Source organism: Oncorhynchus nerka, linkage group LG27 (genome assembly GCF_034236695.1).
Source record: "Oncorhynchus nerka isolate Pitt River linkage group LG27, Oner_Uvic_2.0, whole genome shotgun sequence".
Classification (NCBI taxonomy): Eukaryota; Metazoa; Chordata; class Actinopteri; order Salmoniformes; family Salmonidae; genus Oncorhynchus; species Oncorhynchus nerka.
This window is the reverse complement of record NC_088422.1, coordinates 90749835-90770096: the sequence shown is the minus strand read 5'-3', so window position 1 is coordinate 90770096 and position 20262 is coordinate 90749835. Positions and strand designations below refer to the sequence as shown.

Below are 20262 nucleotides of genomic sequence, written 5' to 3'. Positions count from 1 at the left end.
CACATCTCATATACTTTCCCTTCATTATGTTGTCTCATACTTCATCTCCCCTTCATTATGTTGACATCTCATACTGTCCTCATCATCTCCTTCATTAGGCACATCTCATACTGTCCTCACTTCCTTTAACAGTCACAACAATCTGAGAGAAATACAATAATGAAATGCTAAAAATACTGTCAAGAAGAAACTCCCCCAATGTGAGTAATAATGAGAGTGTTTTGCCTGAGGCTTTTCATTGTTCTGTTCTGAAACCTACGCTTTCCATCTTAAACACAGAGACAGTATGTCCTGTACAATTACTCTGACACAGAGATAGTATGTCCTGTACAGCTACTCTGACACAGAGACAGTATGTCCTGTACTGTACAGCCACTCTGACACAGAGATAGTATGTCCTGTACTGTACAGCCACTCTGACACAGAGATAGTATGTCCTGTACTGTACAGCCACTCTGACACAGAGACAGTATGTCCTGTACTGTATAGCCACTCTGACACAGAGATAGTATGTCCTGTACTGTACAGCCACTCTGACACAGAGATAGTATGTCCTGTACTGTACAGCCACTCTGACACAGAGACAGTATGTCCTGTACTGTACAGCCACTCTGACACAGAGACAGTATGTCCTGTACTGTACAGCCACTCTGACACAGAGATAGTATGTCCTGTACAGCCACTCTGACACAGAGATAGTATGTCCTGTACTGTACACCCACTCTGACACAGAGATAGTATGTCCTGTACTGTACAGCCACTCTGACACAGAGATAGTATGTCCTGTACTGTACAGCCACTCTGACACAGAGATAGTATGTCCTGTACTGTACAGCCACTCTGACACAGAGATAGTATGTCCTGTACTGTACAGCCACTCTGACACAGAGATAGTATGTCCTGTACTGTACAGCCACTCTGACACAGAGATAGTATGTCCTGTACTGTACAGCCACTCTGACACAGAGACAGTATGTCCTGTACTGTACAGCCACTCTGACACAGAGATAGTATGTCCTGTACTGTACAGCCACTCTGACACAGAGACAGTATGTCCTGTACTGTACAGCCACTCTGACACAGAGATAGTATGTCCTGTACTGTACAGCCACTCTGACACAGAGACAGTATGTCCTGTACTGTATAGCCACTCTGACACAGATATAGTATGTCCTGTACTGTACAGCCACTCTGACACAGATATAGTATGTCCTGTACTGTATAGCCACTGTGACACAGAGATAGTATGTCCTGTACTGTACACCCACTCTGACACAGAGATAGTATGTCATGTACTGTACACCCACTCTGACACAGAGATAGTATGTCCTGTACTGTATAGCCACTCTGCCAGAGAGATAGTATGTCCTGTACTGTACACCCACTCTGACACAGAGATAGTATGTCCTGTACTGTACACCCACTCTGACAGAGATAGTATGTCCTGTACTGTACACCCACTCTGACACAGAGATAGTATGTCCTGTACACCCACTCTGACACAGAGATAGTGTGTCCTGTACACCCACTCTGACACAGAGATAGTGTGTCCTGTACACCCACTCTGACACAGAGATAGTATGTCCTGTACTGTACACCCACTCTGACACAGAGATAGTATGTCCTGTACTGTACACCCACTCTGACAGAGATAGTATGTCCTGTACTGTACACCCACTCTGACACAGAGATAGTATGTCCTGTACACCCACTCTGACACAGAGATAGTGTGTCCTGTACACCCACTCTGACACAGAGATAGTGTGTCCTGTACACCCACTCTGACACAGAGATAGTATGTCCTGTACTGTACACCCACTCTGACACAGAGATAGTATGTCCTGTACTGTACACCCACCCTGACACAGAGATAGTATGTCCTGTACTGTACAGCCACTCTGACACAGAGATAGTATGTCCTGTACTGTACAGCCACTCTGACACAGAGATAGTATGTCCTGTACAGCCACTCTGACACAGAGATAGTATGTCCTGTACAACCACTCTGACACAGAGATAGTATGTCCTGTACACCTACTCTGACACAGAGATAGTATGTCCTGTACACCCACTCTGACACAGAGACATACAGCTCTGACAGATCTTACCCACTCCGACACAGAGACATACAGCTCTGACAGACCTTACCCACTCTGAGAGACCTTACCCACTCTGACACAGAGACATACAGCTCTGAGAGACCTTACCCACTCTGACACAGAGACATACAGCTCTGAGAGACCTTACCCACTCTGACACAGAGACATACAGCTCTGAGAGACCTTACCCACTCTGACACAGAGACATACAGCTCTGAGAGACCTTACCCACTCTGACAGACCTTACCCACTCTGACACAGAGACATACAGCTCTGAGAGACCTTACCCACTCTGACACAGAGACATACAGCTCTGAGAGACCTTACCCACTCTGACACAGAGACATACAGCTCTGACAGACCTTACCCACTCTGACACAGAGATAGTATGTACTGTACACCCACTCTGACACAGAGACATACAGCTCAGACAGACCTCACCCACTCTGACACAGAGACATACAGCTCTGACAGACCTCACCCACTCTGACACAGAGACATACAGCTCTGACAGATCTTACCCACTCTGACACAGAGACATACAGCTCTGAGAGACCTTACCCACTCTGACACAGAGACATACAGCTCTGAGAGACCTTACCCACTCTGAGAGACCTTACCCACTCTGACACAGAGACATACAGCTCTGAGAGACCTTACCCACTCTGACACAGAGACATACAACTCTGAGAGACCTTACCCACTCTGACACAGAGACATACAGCTCTGAGAGACCTTACCCACTCTGACACAGAGACATACAGCTCTGAGAGACCTTACCCACTCTGACACAGAGACATACAGCTCTGAGAGATCTTACCCACTCTGACAGACCTTACCCACTCTGACACAGAGACATACACCTCTGACAGATCTTACCCACTCTGACACAGAGACATACAGCTCTGACAGATCTTAGCCTGTTAGTACACAGAAAACAGAGTACTGAGGAACTTTATAAGGATATGCACAGAGGAGGACGCACGCACACACACACATTCTTGATTTGATACACATTCAGAAATGCAATCTCTCTCTCACTCCCTCCCTCCCTCCCTCCCTCCCTTCTCCTGTGTGTTCACAGTGAGAGTGTAGTGCAGCTCAGTGTTCTGCCTGGAGCTGATGTGTGAGATTATGAGAAGATGGTGTCTACCTTTCTCTCTCTCAGCTGGAACATTTCTCCCTCTCTTACTTCTCTCTCTCTCTCTCAATTCAATTATCTTTATTGGCATGAGGTAACAATGTACATATTGCCAAAGCTCTCTCTCTCTCCCTCCCCTCCTCCCCCTCTCCCCCCCTCTCTCTCTACCTCTCTTTGTCACACACTCACATACTCTCAACAGAATTCTAAAGACCCTTCTCTATTACACAGTATTTGCTTTGCTCTCTCTCTCGCTCAACTCAATTTGCTTTATTGGCAAAACGTAACAATGAACATATTGCCAAAGCTTACTTTGGAGATTTACAATATGAACATAATTCAAATAATAATAATCAATATTGTCAACGGGACAACAGTAACAACAATAATCAAGGGTCAAAATAACCATACGTGGTATTTCTGTGGTACTGTGTACTCTTTGTTTTGGGCCAAATAGCATTTTAGTTTGCTCTGTTTTTTTGTTAATTCTTTCCAATTTGTCAAGTAATTCTGTTTTTCTTTTCTCTTGATTTGGTCTCTCTCTGTGTATAGCTTGAGTTTCTTCTCCCTCTCTCTCTCTCCATCTCCATCCCCATCCATCCACCAACTCACCCAACAACCTACACACCCACCCATCCACCCATCCATCCATCCACCAACCCAACAACCTACACACCCACCCATCCATCCACCCATCCATCCATCCATCCATCCATCCATCCATCCATCCATCCATCCATCCATCCATCCATCCACCAACCCACCCAACAACCCACACACCCACCCACCCATCCATCCACCAACCCACCCAACAACCTACACACCCACCCACCCACCCACCCATCCACCCACCCATCCATCCACCAACCCACCCAACAACCTACACACCCACCCACCCATCCATCCATCCACCAACCCACCCAACAACCTACACACCCACCCATCCACCCATCCATCCATCCACCAACCCAACAACCTACACACCCACCCACCCATCCATCCACCCATCCATCCACCCAACAACCCACCCAACAACCTACACACCCACCCCCATCCATCCATCCATCCATCCATCCATCCATCCATCCATCCATCCATCCATCCATCCATCCACCCACCAACCCACCCAACAACCTACACACCCACCCATCCATCCACCCATCCATCCACCCATCCATCCATCCATCCATCCATCCATCCACCAACCCACCCAACAACCTACACACCCACCCACCCACCCATCCATCCATCCACCAACCCAACAACCTACACACCCAACCACCCATCCATCCACCCATCCATCCACCCACCAACCCACCCAACAACCTACACACCCACCCACCCATCCACCCATCCATCCATCCATCCATCCATCCACCCACCAACCCACCCAACAACCTACACACCCACCCATCCATCCATCCACCCATCCATTCTTCCATCCATCCATCCATCCATCCACCCACCAACCCACCCAACAACCTACACACCCACCCACCCATCCACCCACCCATCCATCCACCAACCCACCCAACAACCTACACACCCACCCACCCATCCATCCATCAACCCACCCACCCACCCACCCACCCACCCACCCACCCACCCACCCACCCACCCACCCACCCACCCATCCATCCATCCACCCATCCATCCACCCACCAACCCAACAACCTACACACCCACCCATCCATCCACCAACCCACCCAACAACCTACACACCCACCCACCCACCCACCCACCCACCCATCCATCCACCCATCCATCCATCCATCCATCCATCCACCAACCCACCCAACAACCTACACACCCACCCACCCACCCACCCACCCACCCGCCCATCCACTAACCCACCCATCCACCCATCCATCCATCCATCCATCCATCCAAGAGGAGGTATACGTACGTTCAGCCTGCAGCTGAACGAAGTAACCCAGTGTGAGGGCCATGGTCTGAGAGTCCAGCGTGTTCAGGACCTTGGCGGCTGACGTGCCTGTTAAGGGAAGACCGTTCAGCTGAACGTAGTAGGTCATCTCTGCTGGGTTCTTCTGACCCATCAGTCGACGGATCCTCACCATCTGAGTGGATATAGGAAGGGTTAAAAACATGTATCCTCAGATTGAAGGCTCCACCTGTACGTCCAGAATGTTACGGTGCCAATGACACCTACGGACATGAAGGGGTCAGAGATCTTCTTACAGCACGTTTACTTCATACACTAGTTCTTTAGAAAACAATACAGTGACAAATGAGAACACAATGACTAATGGGTAAAAAACACATGTGGTTAACACAGTAATCATTATTGAAATGAATTGTATAAATACCATCAGCATCTTTACCTTTAATATATTTAACTTCTATAACAAGCTGGAAATCCCTCTAATTATGTTTGTGTGTGTGTGTGTGTGTGTGTGTGTGTGTGTGTGTGTGTGTGTGTGTGTGTGTGTGTGTGTGTGTGTGTGTGTGTGTGTCTGAATGTGTGACTGTGCGTAAAAGCCCACACACACGTGTGTTTTAGTTTATCATCACTATGAAATATAGATGCTTTGTTTAAGAAACAAGTCAGCATTAGTATTCAATTCATTAGCCTCACTACTCAACACACATAAGGACATCCACCCTGGGGAAGTTGACAATAAACCTGTCAGGAGTGGCCACACTGTCTCAGAACCAGGTCTGTCAAGGGCCTCCAGAGCAGACCTCCAGGCCAACCTGCCTGGTTGCAGTGCCAGCTCTGCTCCCTACCTGGACAGTGTAGCTGTCCACAGTGGTGGCTCTCCTGAAGCGAGTGCCCTGCTGGCGAGCAACCACAAACAGCTCAGCCAGGCGCTGCTCCATGAGACTGGCAAAGCTCTGGTACTGGCTTTCCAGAGATGAGTTATCCACATCCAGGATGACTGCAGGGAGAGGGGGAGTGGGGAGGGGGGAAGGAGGGAGAGAGGGAGCAGAGAGGAGAGAAAAGGAGAAGGAACGGAGGAGAGAGGAGGGAGAGTGAGAAGTATGAGAATAAGAGAGAGGGGGAGAGCGAGAGAGAGAAAGGGAGAGTGAGACAGAGGGTAACGAGGAGGTCAGAGGGCAGAGGAGGTGATTGAGCGAGATATTTTAATCCAATTGAGAGAGAGAGAATGAAGGAGGAGAAAGAGAGGGATGAGGAAGGAAGCTAGAGAAAGAGAGATGTTAGTTTGCCTCTCTCTCCTCTCTCTTTCTTCCCAGAGAGACGGTAGTCTGCCTCCCTGCCTCTCTCTCCTCTCTCTTTCTTCCCAGAGAGACGGTAGTCTGCCTCCCTGCCTCTCTCTCCTCTCTCTTTCTTCCCAGAGAGACGGTAGTCTGCCTCGCTGCCTCTCTCTCCTCTCTCTTTCTTCCCAGAGAGACGGTAGTCTGCCTCCCTGCCTCTCTCTCCTCTCTCTTTCTTCACAGAGAGACGGTAAGAGATGCAAAATACCATCACACAGATAATTCCCTATATAAAAGGGAAGAGGCTACACATCTACACACACACGAGCTCGTACACAACCACACTCTATGCATATCTAAACACACACTCATCTACGCATATCTAATCTGATCTAACCTGATCTGATTCATCTTCACATCTACACAGCCCAGACCTGATCTGATTCATCTACACAGTCCAGACCTGATTCATCTACACAGCCCAGACCTGATTCCTCTACACATCTACACAGCCCAGACCTGATCTGATTCATCTACACATCTACACAACCCAGACCTCATTCATCTACACATCCCAGACCTGATTCATCTACACATCTACACAGCCCAGACCTGATTCATCTACACATCTACACAGCCCAGACCTGATCTGATTCAACTACACATCTACACAACCCAGACCTCATTCATCTACACATCCCAGACCTGATTCATCTACACATCTACACAGCCCAGACCTGATCTGATTCATCTACACAGCCCAGACCTGATTCATCTACACATCTACACAGCCCAGACCTGATCTGATTAATCTACATAGCCCAGACCTGATCTGATTCATCTACACATCCCAGACCTGATTCATCTACACATCTACACAGCCCAGACCTGATCTGATTAATCTACATAGCCCAGACCTGATCTGATTAATCTACACAGCCCAGACCTGATCTGATTCATCTACACATCTACACAGCCCAGACCTGATTCATCTATACAGCCCAGACCTGATTCATCTACACAGCCCAGACCTGATTCATCTATACAGCCCAGACCTGATTCATCTACACAGTCCAGACCTGATTCATCTACACAGCCCAGACCTGATTCATCTACACAGCCCAGACCTGATTCATCTATACAGCCCAGACCTGATTCATCTACACATCAGCCCAGACCTAAATGATTAAATGTAAACACATCTACACAGCCCAGACCTGATTCATCTACACAGCCCAGACCTGATTCAATTGCTACACCCTTAGGAAAAAAAGGTGCTATCTAGAACCTTAAAGGGTTCTTCAGCTGTCCCCATAGGAGAACCCTTTGAAGAACCCCTTTGGTTCCATGTAGAACCCTTTTGGTTCCATGAGGAACCTTTGGGTTACCCTTTCCACAGAGGGTTCTACACGGAGCCCAAAAGGGTTCTACATGGAACCAAAAAGGGTTCTCCATGGAACCAAAAAGGGTTATCCTATGGGGACAGCCAAAGAACCCTTTTGAAACCCTTTTTTTCTAAGACTGTACCGTGGTCATGCATATGCTTTTTCAATTTGGACCAATCCATACAGGCCCATTTCCACGACTGTAATGGGTTAAAATAAGCACAAAAGGGCCTCCCGGGTGGCGCAATGGTTAAGGGCGCTGTACTGCAGCGCCAGCTGTGCCATCAGAGTCCCTGGGTTCGCGCCCAGGCTCTGTCGTAACCGGCCGCGACCGGGAGGTCCGTGGGGCGACGCACAATTGGCCTAGCGTCGTCCGGGTTAGGGAGGGCTTGGTCGGTAGGGATGTCCTTGTCTCATCGCGCACCAGCGACTCCTGTAGCGGGCCGGGCGCAGTGCGCGCTAACCAAGGTTGCCGGATGCATGGTGTAGCCTCCGACACATTGGTGCGGCTGGCTTCCGGGTTGGATGCGCGCTGTGTTAAGAAGCAGTACGGCTGGTTGGGTTGTGTATCGGAGGACGCATGACATTCAACCTTCGTCTCTCCCGAGCCCGTACGGGAGTTGTAGCGATGAGACAAGATAGTAGCTACTACAATAATTGGATACCACGAAAATTGGGGAGAAAAAGGGGTAAAATTCAAAAAAATAAGCACAAAAGACTGCATATACAGAACACGTATCAGCAGCTCAACTAGAGAGCTTCTCTTCAATAAGCCAATAAGGAGAGAAACAATAAGACAATTACCTGTGATTACCCAGAAGTCTCTGGTAGCGATGGAGGTATTGAGGTTGTGGTATTCCAATGCTGAAAAAGAACAGAGGAACAGCATGACCGGTCTGACATTTCTTCTTTATGTGAGTCAAAATCATTTCTGTCAAGCTCTTTCTGAATTTAACTCAGGTCAGAAATACATTGGTGCTTTGAGTGGCGTGATTTCTCCTTGTGAAAACATCACTGCAGTGGTACTGAGAGTTTACAGTGGCACAGAGTTGTCATAGAGTTTCTTATACTGAGAGCTCTGGCTGAGTGTCTCACTGTGAGAGCTGATATCTGCATGGGCTCTACCTCTCTTCTGGTTGTCTGTTGAGTTTCCCAGGCTTTAGCTCGGTTACATATTTCCTGCCTGATTAAGTACTGGGGCTGGCACAGTGGTTTGGGGGCATGCTGTTTCACTGGCCTATGAAATCAGACACGGTACAGAAAGAGAGACAGGGGTAGAGTTGTATAGAGTGAGAGCGAGAGAGACATCTGGTCCAGGTGTCACAAACAAACTGGCAGTGATAACAGCTCTAAAATGGCCGTTCGGCTGCGAGGCTGGCACTAGTCCCCCCCTCCTCTCCATTCTCAGCACGTCCCCAAACTTCCTCTACACATCTGTCTGGGGGGGTTCTTTTATTCATTTCTAAAGATTTGCAAGCCTGTCACATCACCCTCTGCCACTATGAGTGAGTAGGGGAACAACGGATGCTCTGGCCTGTTACCCGTTACTACTGCAGGGCTGTCAGCACAATCTCTTTAACACTGTCCAATACTGTAGCCTCAGCCGTGCACAATCATGCTGCTTAATCTGTGATGATGTTTCACATAAACCTCAGAGCTCCACTGCTGAAGTTAGAGAGGCCTAGGGATGAAAAACACAGCATTCTGAAAGGTATTTGTTGGGTGGATTTAAAAGGAGCAGGTTGTGTGTGATTCCCTTGTTGAATATAGGAAAACAACATGTGCTCTAAACAGTAGTTTAGAAGTCAAACACTCATCAAATATTCAACAAGTGAATGTGTGTTGTGATGATTCTTTACTTGATGAGTTGTTTGGTTTTCCATCATCCACATTCTGGTTTTTAGATACATTATAAACTGTCACAGCCTTACTAAAACCTTGGCACATAGTTAGGCTTCTTAAATGTAGAAACAGACACACACACACACACACACACACACACACACACACACACACACACACACACACGCCACTGAAAGGAAGAAAACACAGAAGACAAGCTTAAAAACTCATCACCACATTTGATATCTATCTATCTATCTATCTATCTATCTATCTATCTATCTATCTATCTATCTATCTATCTATCTATCTATCTATCTATCTATCTATCTATCTATCTATCTATCTATCTATCTATCTATCTATCTATCTATCTATCTATCTATCTATCTATCTATCTATCTATCTATCTATCTATGAACAGTCTGAAAAATCCCCTGACCTTCCCTGGAAATCTCCAGGCTGAAAACAGTGCTGTTGGAAGTGGAGAGTGAGATTTAGGGCCGTCTTTGTCTGAACAGGGCCTGAGGTGTTCTACTGTGCACACTGATAAACCCCCCACTGTTCATTATTTACTGTGGTAATTGCCTTTGAAGAGTGGAGCCAGCCGCTGCCAACATATGGCAGAGACCTCCCTCACCTCCCTATAAAACTGTAATATTATGAACAGCAGAGACCTCCCTCACCTCCCTATAAAACTGTAATATTACGAACAGCAGAGATCTCCCTCACCTCCCTATAAAACTGTAATATTACGAATGGCAGAGACCTCCCTCACCTCCCTATAAAACTGTAATATTACGAATGGCAGAGACCTCCCTCACCTCCCTATAAAACTGTAATATTACGAATGGCAGAGACCTCCCTCACCTCCCTATAAAACTGTAATATTACGAACAGCAGAGATCTCCCTCACCTCCCTATAAAACTGTAATATTACGAATGGCAGAGACCTCCCTCACCTCCCTATAAAACTGTAATATTACGAATGGCAGAGATCTCCCTCACCTCCCTATAAAACTGTAATATTACGAATGGCAGAGACCTCCCTCACCTCCCTATAAAACTGTAATACTGTAATATTACTGTAATACGAATGGCAGAGACCTCCCTCACCTCCTATAAAACTGTAATAACGGCAGAGACCTCCCTCACCTCCCTATAAAACTGTAATACTGTAATATTATGAATGGCAGAGACCTCCCTCACCTCCCTATAAAACTGTAATACTGTAATATTACGAACGGCAGAGACCTCCCTCACCTCCCTATAAAACTGTAATATTACGAATGGCAGAGACCTCCCTCACCTCCCAATAAAACTGTAATATTAAGAATGGCAGAGACCTCCCTCACCTCCCTATAAAACTGTAATATTACTAATGGCAGAGACCTCCCTCACCTCCCTATAAAACTGTAATATTACGAATGGCAGAGACCTCCCTCACCTCCCTATAAAACTGTAATATTACGAATGGCAGAGACCTCCCTCACCTCCCTATAAAACTGTAATATTATGAACAGCAGAGACCTCACCTCCCTATAAAACTCACCTCCCTATAAAACTGTAATATTACGAACGGCAGAGACCTCGCTCACCTCCCTATAAAACTGTAATATTACGAATGGCAGAGACCTCCCTCACCTCCCTATAAAACTGTAATATTACGAATGGCAGAGACCTCCCTCACCTCCCTATAAAACTGTAATATTACGAATGGCAGAGACCTCCCTCAACTCCCTATAAAACTGTAATATTACGAACGGCAGAGACCTCGCTCACCTCCCTATAAAACTGTAATATTACGAATGGCAGAGACCTCCCTCACCTCCCTATAAAACTGTAATATTACGACCTCCCTCACCTCCCTCTCCCTATAAAACTGTAATATTACGAACGGCAGAGACCTCCCTCACCTCCCTATAAAACTGTAATATTACGAACGGCAGAGACCTCCCTCACCTCCCTATAAAACTGTAATATTACGAATGGCAGAGAATACCCTCACCTCCCTATAAAACTGTAATATTACGAATGGCAGAGAACTCCCTCACCTCCCTATAAAACTGTAATATTACGAATGGCAGAGACCTCCCTCACCTCCCTATAAAACTGTAATACTGTAATATTACGAAGGGCAGAGACCTCCCTCACCTCCCTATAAAACTGTAGTACTGTAATATTACGAAGGGCAGAGACCTCCCTCACCTCCCTATAAAACTGTAATACTGTAATATTACGAATGGCAGAGACCTCCCTCACCTCTCTATAAAACTGTAATACTGTAATATTACGAACGACCTCCTCACCTCCCTATAAAATGGTACGAACGGCAGAGACCTCCCTCACCTCCCTATAAAAGACCTGGCAGAGACCTTCCTCACCTCCCTATAAAACTGTAATACTGTAATATTACGAACGGCAGAGACCTCCCTCACCTCCCTATAATACTGTAATACTGTAATATTACGAACAGCAGAGACCTCCCTCACCTCCCTATAAAACTGTAATATTATGAACAGCAGAGGCCTCCCTCACCTCCCTATAAAACTGTAATATTATGAACAGCAGAGACCTCCCTCACCTCCCTATAAAACTGTAATATTATGAACAGCAGAGACCTCCCTCACCTCCCTATAAAACTGTAATATTACGAATGGCAGAGACCTCCCTCACCTCCCTATAAAACTGTAATATTACAAATGGCAGAGACCTTCTTCACCTCCCTATAAAACTGTAATATTATGAACAACAGAGACCTCCCTCACCTCCCTATAAAACTGTAATATTATGAACAGCAGAGGCCTCCCTCACCTCCCTATAAAACTGTAATATTATGAACAGCAGAGGCCTCCCTCACCTCCCTATAAAACTGTAATATTATGAACAGCAGAGACCTCCCTCACCTCCCTATAAAACTGTAATATTATGAACAGCAGAGACCTCCCTCACCTCCCTATAAAACTGTAATACTGTAATATTATGAACAGCAGAGATCTCCCTCACCTCCCTATAAAACTGTAATATTATGAACAACAGAGACCTCCCTCACCTCCCTATAAAACTGTAATATTATGAACAGCAGAGACCTCCCTCACCTCCCTATAAAACTGTAATATTACGAATGGCAGAGACCTCCCTCACCTCCCTATAAAACTGTAATATTATGAACAACAGAGACCTCCCTCACCTCCCTATAAAACTGTAATATTATGAACAGCAGAGACCTCCCTCACCTCCCTATAAAACTGTAATACTGTAATATTATGAACAGCAGAGACCTCCCTCACCTCCCTATAAAACTGTAATACTGTAATATTACGAATGGCAGAGACCTCCTTCACCTCCCTATAAAACTGTAATACTGTAATATTATGAACAGCAGAGACCTCCCTCACCTCCCTATAAAACTGTAATACTGTAATGGCAGAGACCTCCTACCTCCCTATAAAACTGAATGGCAGAGACCTCCCTCACCTCCCTATAAAACTGTAATATTATGAACAGCAGAGACCTCCCTCACCTCCCTATAAAACTGTAATACTGTAATATTACGAAGGGCAGAGACCTCCCTCACCTCCCTATAAAACTGTAATACTGTAATATTACGAATGGCAGAGGTACAAAACCAACAGGGCAAATTCTCATCTCTCTCTTTCCCTCTGCTGAATCTAAACCAACAAGGCAAACTCTCTCATCTCTCTCTTTCCCTCTGATTAATCTAAACCAACAAGGCAAACTCTCTCATCTCTCTCTTTCCCTCTGATTAATCTAAACCAACAAGGCAAACTCTCTCATCTCTCTCTTTCCCTCTGCTGAATCTAAACCAACAAGGCAAACTCTCTCATCTCTCTCGTTCCCTCTGCTGAATCTAAACCAACAAGGCAAACTATCTCTCATCTCTCTCTTTCCTGTCTTCAACTCTGTGCTTCTCGCTCCCCTCAGTCTTCCTCTTGTGCTATTTTACTCACTATTCTACACTGACCCCCCCCCTTCTCTGTGCCCACAGGATATGATGCTCATCACTTGATTTATTCACAGCACAAAGTGGAGGGTCAGCGCAACACTCATTAACATTCATGCTTCTTGTCTGGCCCATGCTGTCCAATGTAAACCAAGCAGCCATCTGCCCACCCCTTAATGATACAGTAATGATGTTAGCAGATGTACTGTATGTCAGAGCACAGCCCCGTGGCGCAACCCTCTCGTAAACAGGGTCACATGGGTCACCCCAAGTGCATCCTGGGTAGTCATGGATCAAGGGTGAGGGGTGACCCTGTAAGATTATGGAGGTGTCCAGAGTTTGGAGAGTCTGTGATGAGAAGTCTTGGCCAGAGGCATTTCTTCCCCTTAGCATCCATAGCTTACAGAGGAGGAGGAGGAGGCTAGCTGTACCTTAGCATCCAGAGCTTACAGAGGAGGAGGAGGAGGAGGAGGCTAGCTGTACCTTAGCATCCAGAGCTTACAGAGGAGGAGGAGGAGGCAGGGGGTTAGCTGTACCTAGGCATCCAGAGCTTACAGGGGAGGAGGAGGAGGCTAGCTGTACCTTAGCATCCAGAGCTTACAGAGGAGGAGGAGGAGGCTAGCTGTACCTTAGCATCCATAGCTTACAGAGGAGGAGGAGGAGGAGGAGGAGGCTAGCTGTACCTTAGCATCCAGAGCTTACAGAGGAGGAGGAAGAGGAGGGGGAGGCAGGGGGTTAGCTGTACCTTAGCATCCAGAGCTTACAGAGGAGGAGGAGGAGGCTAGCTGTACCTTAGCATCCATAGCTTACAGAGGAGGAGGAGGAGGCTAGCTGTACCTTAGCATCCAGAGCTTACAGAGGAGGAGGAGGAGGAGGAGGAGGCTAGCTGTACCTTAGCATCCAGAGCTTACAGAGGAGGAGGAGGAGGCAGGGGGTTAGCTGTACCTTAGCATCCAGAGCTTACAGAGGAAGAGGAGGAGGAGGTGGCTAGCTGTACCTTAGCATCCAGAGCTTACAGAGGAGGACAGAGGAGGAGCTAGCTGTACCTTAGCATCCAGAGCTTACAGAGAGGCAGGGGGTTAGGGCTGTACCTTAGCATTCAGAGCTTACAGAGGAGGAGGAGGGGGAGGCAGGGGGTTATCTGTACCTTAGCATTCAGAGCTTACAGAGGAGGAGGAGGCTAGCTGTACCTTAGCATCCAGAGCTTACAGAGGAGGAGGAGGGGGAGGCAGGGGGTTATCTGTACCTTAGCATTCAGAGCTTACAGAGGAGGAGGAGGCTAGCTGTACCTTAGCATCCAGAGCTTACAGAGGAGGAGGAGGAGGCTAGCTGTACCTTAGCATCCAGAGCTTACAGAGGAGGAGGAGGAGGCTAGCTGTACCTTAGCATCCAGAGCTTACAGAGGAGGGGGAGGCAGGGGGTTAGCTGTACCTTAGCATCCAGAGCTTACAGAGGAGGAGGAGGAGGCTAGCTGTACCTTAGCATCCAGAGCTTACAGAGAAGGGGGAGGCAGGGGGTTAGCTGTACCTTAGCATCCAGAGCTTACAGAGGAGGAGGAGGAGGCTAGCTGTACCTTAGCATCCAGAGCTTACAGAGGAAGAGGAGGAGGAGGTGGCTAGCTGTACCTTAGCATCCAGAGCTTACAGAGGAGGAGGAGGCAGGGGGTTAGCTGTACCTTAGCATTCAGAGCTTACAGAGGAGGAGGATGGGGAGGCAGGGGGTTATCTGTACCTTAGCATTCAGAGCTTACAGAGGAGGAGGAGGCTAGCTGTACCTTAGCATCCAGAGCTTACATAGGAGGAGGAGGAGGCTAGCTGGACCTTAGCATCCAGAGCTTACAGAGGAGGAGGAGGAGGCTAGCTGTACCTTAGCATCCAGAGCTTACAGAGGAGGGGGAGGCAGGGGTTAGCTGTACCTTAGCATCCAGAGCTTACAGCATCCAGAGGAGGAGGAGGAGGCAGGGGTTAGCTGTACCTTAGCATCCAGAGCTTACAGAGAAGGGGGAGGCAGGGGTTAGCTGTACCTTAGCATCCAGAGCTTACAGAGGAGGAGGAGGAGGGCTAGCTGTACCTTAGCATCCAGAGCTTACAGAGGAGGAGGAGGCAGGGGGTTAGCTGTGCCTTAGCATCCAGAGTTTACAGAGGAGGAGGGGGAGGCAGGGGGGGTTTAGCTGTACCTTAGCATCCAGAGCTTACAGAGGAGGAGGAGGAGGCTAGCTGTACCTTAGCATCCAGAGCTTACAGAGGAGGAGGAGGCAGGGGGTTAGCTGTGCCTTAGCATCCAGAGTTTACAGAGGAGGAGGGGGGAGGCAGGGGTTTAGCTGTACCTTAGCATCCAGAGCTTACAGAGGAGGAGGAGGAGGAGGAGGAGGGGGAGGCAGGGGGTTAGCTGTACCTTAGCATCCAGAGCATACAGAGGAGGAGGAGGAGGGGGAGGCAGGGGGTTAGCTGTACCTTAGCATCCAGAGCATACAGAGGAGGAGGAGGAGGGGGAGGCAGGGGGTTAGCTGTACCTTAGCATCCAGAGCATACAGAGGAGGAGGAGGAGGGGGAGGCAGGGGGTTAGCTGTACCTTAGCATCCAGAGCTTACAGATGAGGAGGAGGAAGCTAGGTCTACCTTAGCATCCAGAGCTTACAGTACAGTGACTCAATCATTTAAAAAATGCATTGTTGTAGAGGGCAACAGTCACGAACATGGCTGAGCAACAGTCACAAACATCCAGTTCCTCAAAGGGCTGGAGAACGTCACTCGTCCTTGTTATTCTATACAAGTCCTTCCAGTACCTCAGTCCTTCTTCTGAAGAGACCCATGCTACTCACTGCTATAAATACCCAGACAGAAGTGTGTCATGCAGGCTATATGAAACCCACAGGGGTGTCTAGGGAGTAGTATGAAGTTGGCACGTAGACTCTGATCTCAGGTCAGTTTTGTATTTCAATCCCAATAAAGGTAACGGTTAGGATTGGGGGGTAACCTGATTCTAGATCTGTTTCTGGGAACACTTGATGTGGATCATGAGGATGGAGGGCATCGAGGAGGCACTAGGACACTTACGTTCAGCAATGACCAGCGGTGGGTAGAACAGGAAGTAGCCGACCATCTCGGCGGTCAGCTGACCCAGGAGGTAGAGAGAGAGGCGGTGCCGTTGAGAGGGGCGGTCCCGTTCCTCACCATGTAGACCAGAGACACAGCAGGAGAACCCACTGACTGAGAAACACTCAGCATCTAGAGGACAGGGAGATGGAGAGAGGGATAGAGAGAGGGAGAGATAGAGAGAGGGAGAGAGGGAGAGAGAGAGGGGACAGGGAGATGGAGAGAGGAGAGGGAGATGAGATGGAGAGGGAGATAGAGAGATGGAGGAGAGAGAGAGAGAGGACAGGGAGATGGAGAGAGGGAGATGATAGAGAGAGATGGATAGAGAGGGGAGAGAGAGAGAGAGGACAGGGAGATGGAGAGAGAGGGAGATGGAGAGATGGGAGAGAGATAGAGAGAGGGGAGATGGAGAGAGGGAGAGAGAGAGGACAGGGAGATGGAGAGAGGGAGATGGAGAGAGGGAGATGGAGAGAGGGAGAGAGATAGAGAGAGGGGAGGGGGAAATAGAGACAAAGTTGCACAACATAATTTCAATTTAGATCAATCTACTTTAATGTTTAATAAGTTACAGAGGAGGTATAAAATGTATTGGCATAATTAGCATAACAAAAATATGCTTAAATCCATAAAGATACTACTGGCAAGCTGGCAACTGGCAAGCCATTCGCCACTGTGAAAGTGTTTATAACGTCAACTACACAAAACCTCAAAACTAAACCTTGACATACATACATAATATAGTGGACATGTTACCACGGCAGCTAGGAAGCTCATTAAAACAACACAAACACTGTCTCCCTAAACACATCAGTTCAGATCAGAGAACAGCTTCTATTTACAATGGCACATGAACAATGCACTTAGGAATGATAATTATGCTCCAATTATACACAGCTTGCATTTTGCTTTGCTAGTGCCAAACCTCTTCAACTGCAGAGCTGTGCCTGTGAAAACGGTAGGAGCAAAATGCTTTGAGATTTAATCCACACAAACTGTGCCACACATCAAAATGACCAATCGGACGACTAAATATCAACCGTCCCGCCCTGATCTGTTTCACCTGTCCTTGTGCTTGTCTCCACCCCCCTACAGGTGTCGCCCATCTTCCCCACAATCCCCTGGGTATTTATACCTGTGTTTTCTGTCTGTATGTTGTCAGTTCGTCTTCTTTGTCAAGTCAACCAGCGTTTTTGTATCAACTCCTGCTTTTCCCCAGTCTCTCTTTTCTCGTCCTCCTGGTTTTGACCCTGTGCCCGCCTGACCACTCTGACCGCCCGCCTGACCACTCTGACTGCCCGCCTGACCACTCTGACCGCCCGCCTGACCACTCTGTCTGACAGCCCGCCTGACCAGTCTGTCTGCCCGCCCGCCTGACCACTCTGTCTGACCGCCCGCCTGACCACTCTGTCTGACCGCCCGCCTGACCACTGCCTGCCCGCCTGACCACTCTGCCTGCCTGCCTGACCACTCTGCCTGCCCGCCTGACCACTCTGTCTGCCCGCCTGACCACTCTGCCTGCCCCTGAGCCTGCCTGCCTGACCACTCTGTCTGCCCCTGAGCCTGCCTGCCTGACCACTCTGTCTGCCCCTGAGCCTGCCCGCCTGACCACTCTGCCTGCCCGCCTGACCACTCTGCCTGCCTGCCTGACCACTCTGCCTGCCCGCCTGACCACTCTGTCTGCCCGCCTGACCACTCTGCCTGCCCCTGAGCCTGCCTGCCTGACCACTCTGTCTGCCCCTGAGCCTGCCTGCCTGACCACTCTGTCTGCCCCTGAGCCTGCCCGCCTGACCACTCTGCCTGCCCGCCTGACCACTCTGCCTGCCTGCCTGACCACTCTGCCTGCCCGCCTGACCACTCTGTCTGCCCGCCTGACCACTCTGCCTGCCCCTGAGCCTGCCTGCCTGACCACTCTGTCTGCCCCTGAGCCTGCCTGCCTGACCACTTTGTCTGCCCCTGAGCCTGCCCGCCTGACCACTCTGTCTGCCCCTGAGCCTGCCTGCCGTCCTGTACCTTTGCCCTTATTGCTGTATAAACATTGTCACTTCAACACGGTCTGCATCTGGGTCTTACCTTTATCCTGATACAAACAAGAAATAATTGATCTGTGGTGGGAAGCTTTGATAAGAGTATCTAGAGATTTAGTCTATGTATTAGGATATGTGTATACAATACAAAACCATAGAACTTTATTAATGCCCTGCTGGGACCAGTAACAAGGACAACATGAAGAGCAGAAAGACAACATACTGTCTTCACATACTTTCTACTCATACCAAATAGAAGCCATTTACAGACATGTGTGCATACATTTGGCATACAGGAGGTACCAGGAATCGAACCCACTATCCTGGAGTTGCAAGCACCATGCTCTTCCAACTGAGATACAGAGGACCACGTACACATGAAGTCACCACCTCCACAGGTCACAGGGTTACTGAGTGAGGAGGAGGCCATTGTACTATAATATCTCTACCTGGACAGAGAGTCTGGTGTGGACGTCCAGGACTTTGGCCTGGGCCTCAGAGAACACGTTCTCCAGCCTCTGTTCCATCATCTGCGAGAACCGACAGGAACGTGGGTCATCTCCTGGACCTACGAAGCGCAAAACTGGAACACACAGAGAACACCCATTGAGATCATAGAACATGAAGAACATCAGGGCAGAGTAACTGTAGATCAATACTCAACCCCATCAATATGAGCTTGTATATGAACAGAGCAGACTAATGTCCTGCAGCCTCCTTAATAAAAAAATGTTCCCATTTTAAACAAGATATTTTGTCACGAAAAGATGCTTGACTATGCATATAATTGACAGCTTTGGAAAGAAAACACTCTGACGTTTCCAAAACTGCAAAGATATTGTCTGTGAGTGCCACAGAACTAATGCTACAGGCGAAACCAAGATGAAACTTCAAACAGGAAGTGAGACAGATTTTTGAGGCGCTGTGTTCCAATGTCTCCTTATATGGCTGTGAATGCGCCAGGAACGAGCCTACACTTTCTGTTGTTTCCCCAAGGTGTCTGCAGCATTGTGACGTATTTGTAGGCATATCATTGGAAGATTGACCATAAGAGACTACATTTACCAGGTGTCCGCCTAGTGTCCTCCGTCGAAATTGGTGCGTAATCTCCAGCTGCATGTATTTCCACTTGTGATTCAGAGGAGAAACAAAACTGCCACGAATGACTTATCATCGAATAGATATGTGAAAAACACCTTGAGGATTGATTCTAAACAACGTTTGCCATGTTTCTGTCGATATTATGGAGTTAATTTTGAAAAAAGTTCGCCGTTTTGATGACTGAATTTTCAGGGGTTTTCTCAGCCAAACGTGATGAACAAAACGGAGCGATTTCTCCTACACAAATAATCTTTTTGGAAAAACTGAACATTTGCTATCTAACTGAGAGTCTCCTCATTGAAATCATCCAAAGTTCTTCAAAGGTAAATGATTTTATTTGAATGCTTTTCTTGTTTTTGTGAAAATGTTGCCTGCTGAATGCTAGGCTTAATGCTATGCTAGCTATCAATACTCTTACACAAATGCTTGTTTTGC

General features: G+C 47.9%; 1 pseudogene; it reads right to left on the bottom strand.

Moving 5' to 3' along the window:
• LOC135565130 (UPF0606 protein KIAA1549L-like) overlaps positions 1-20262 on the bottom strand; it is a 38050-nt pseudogene that overhangs the window by 2835 nt on the left and 14953 nt on the right.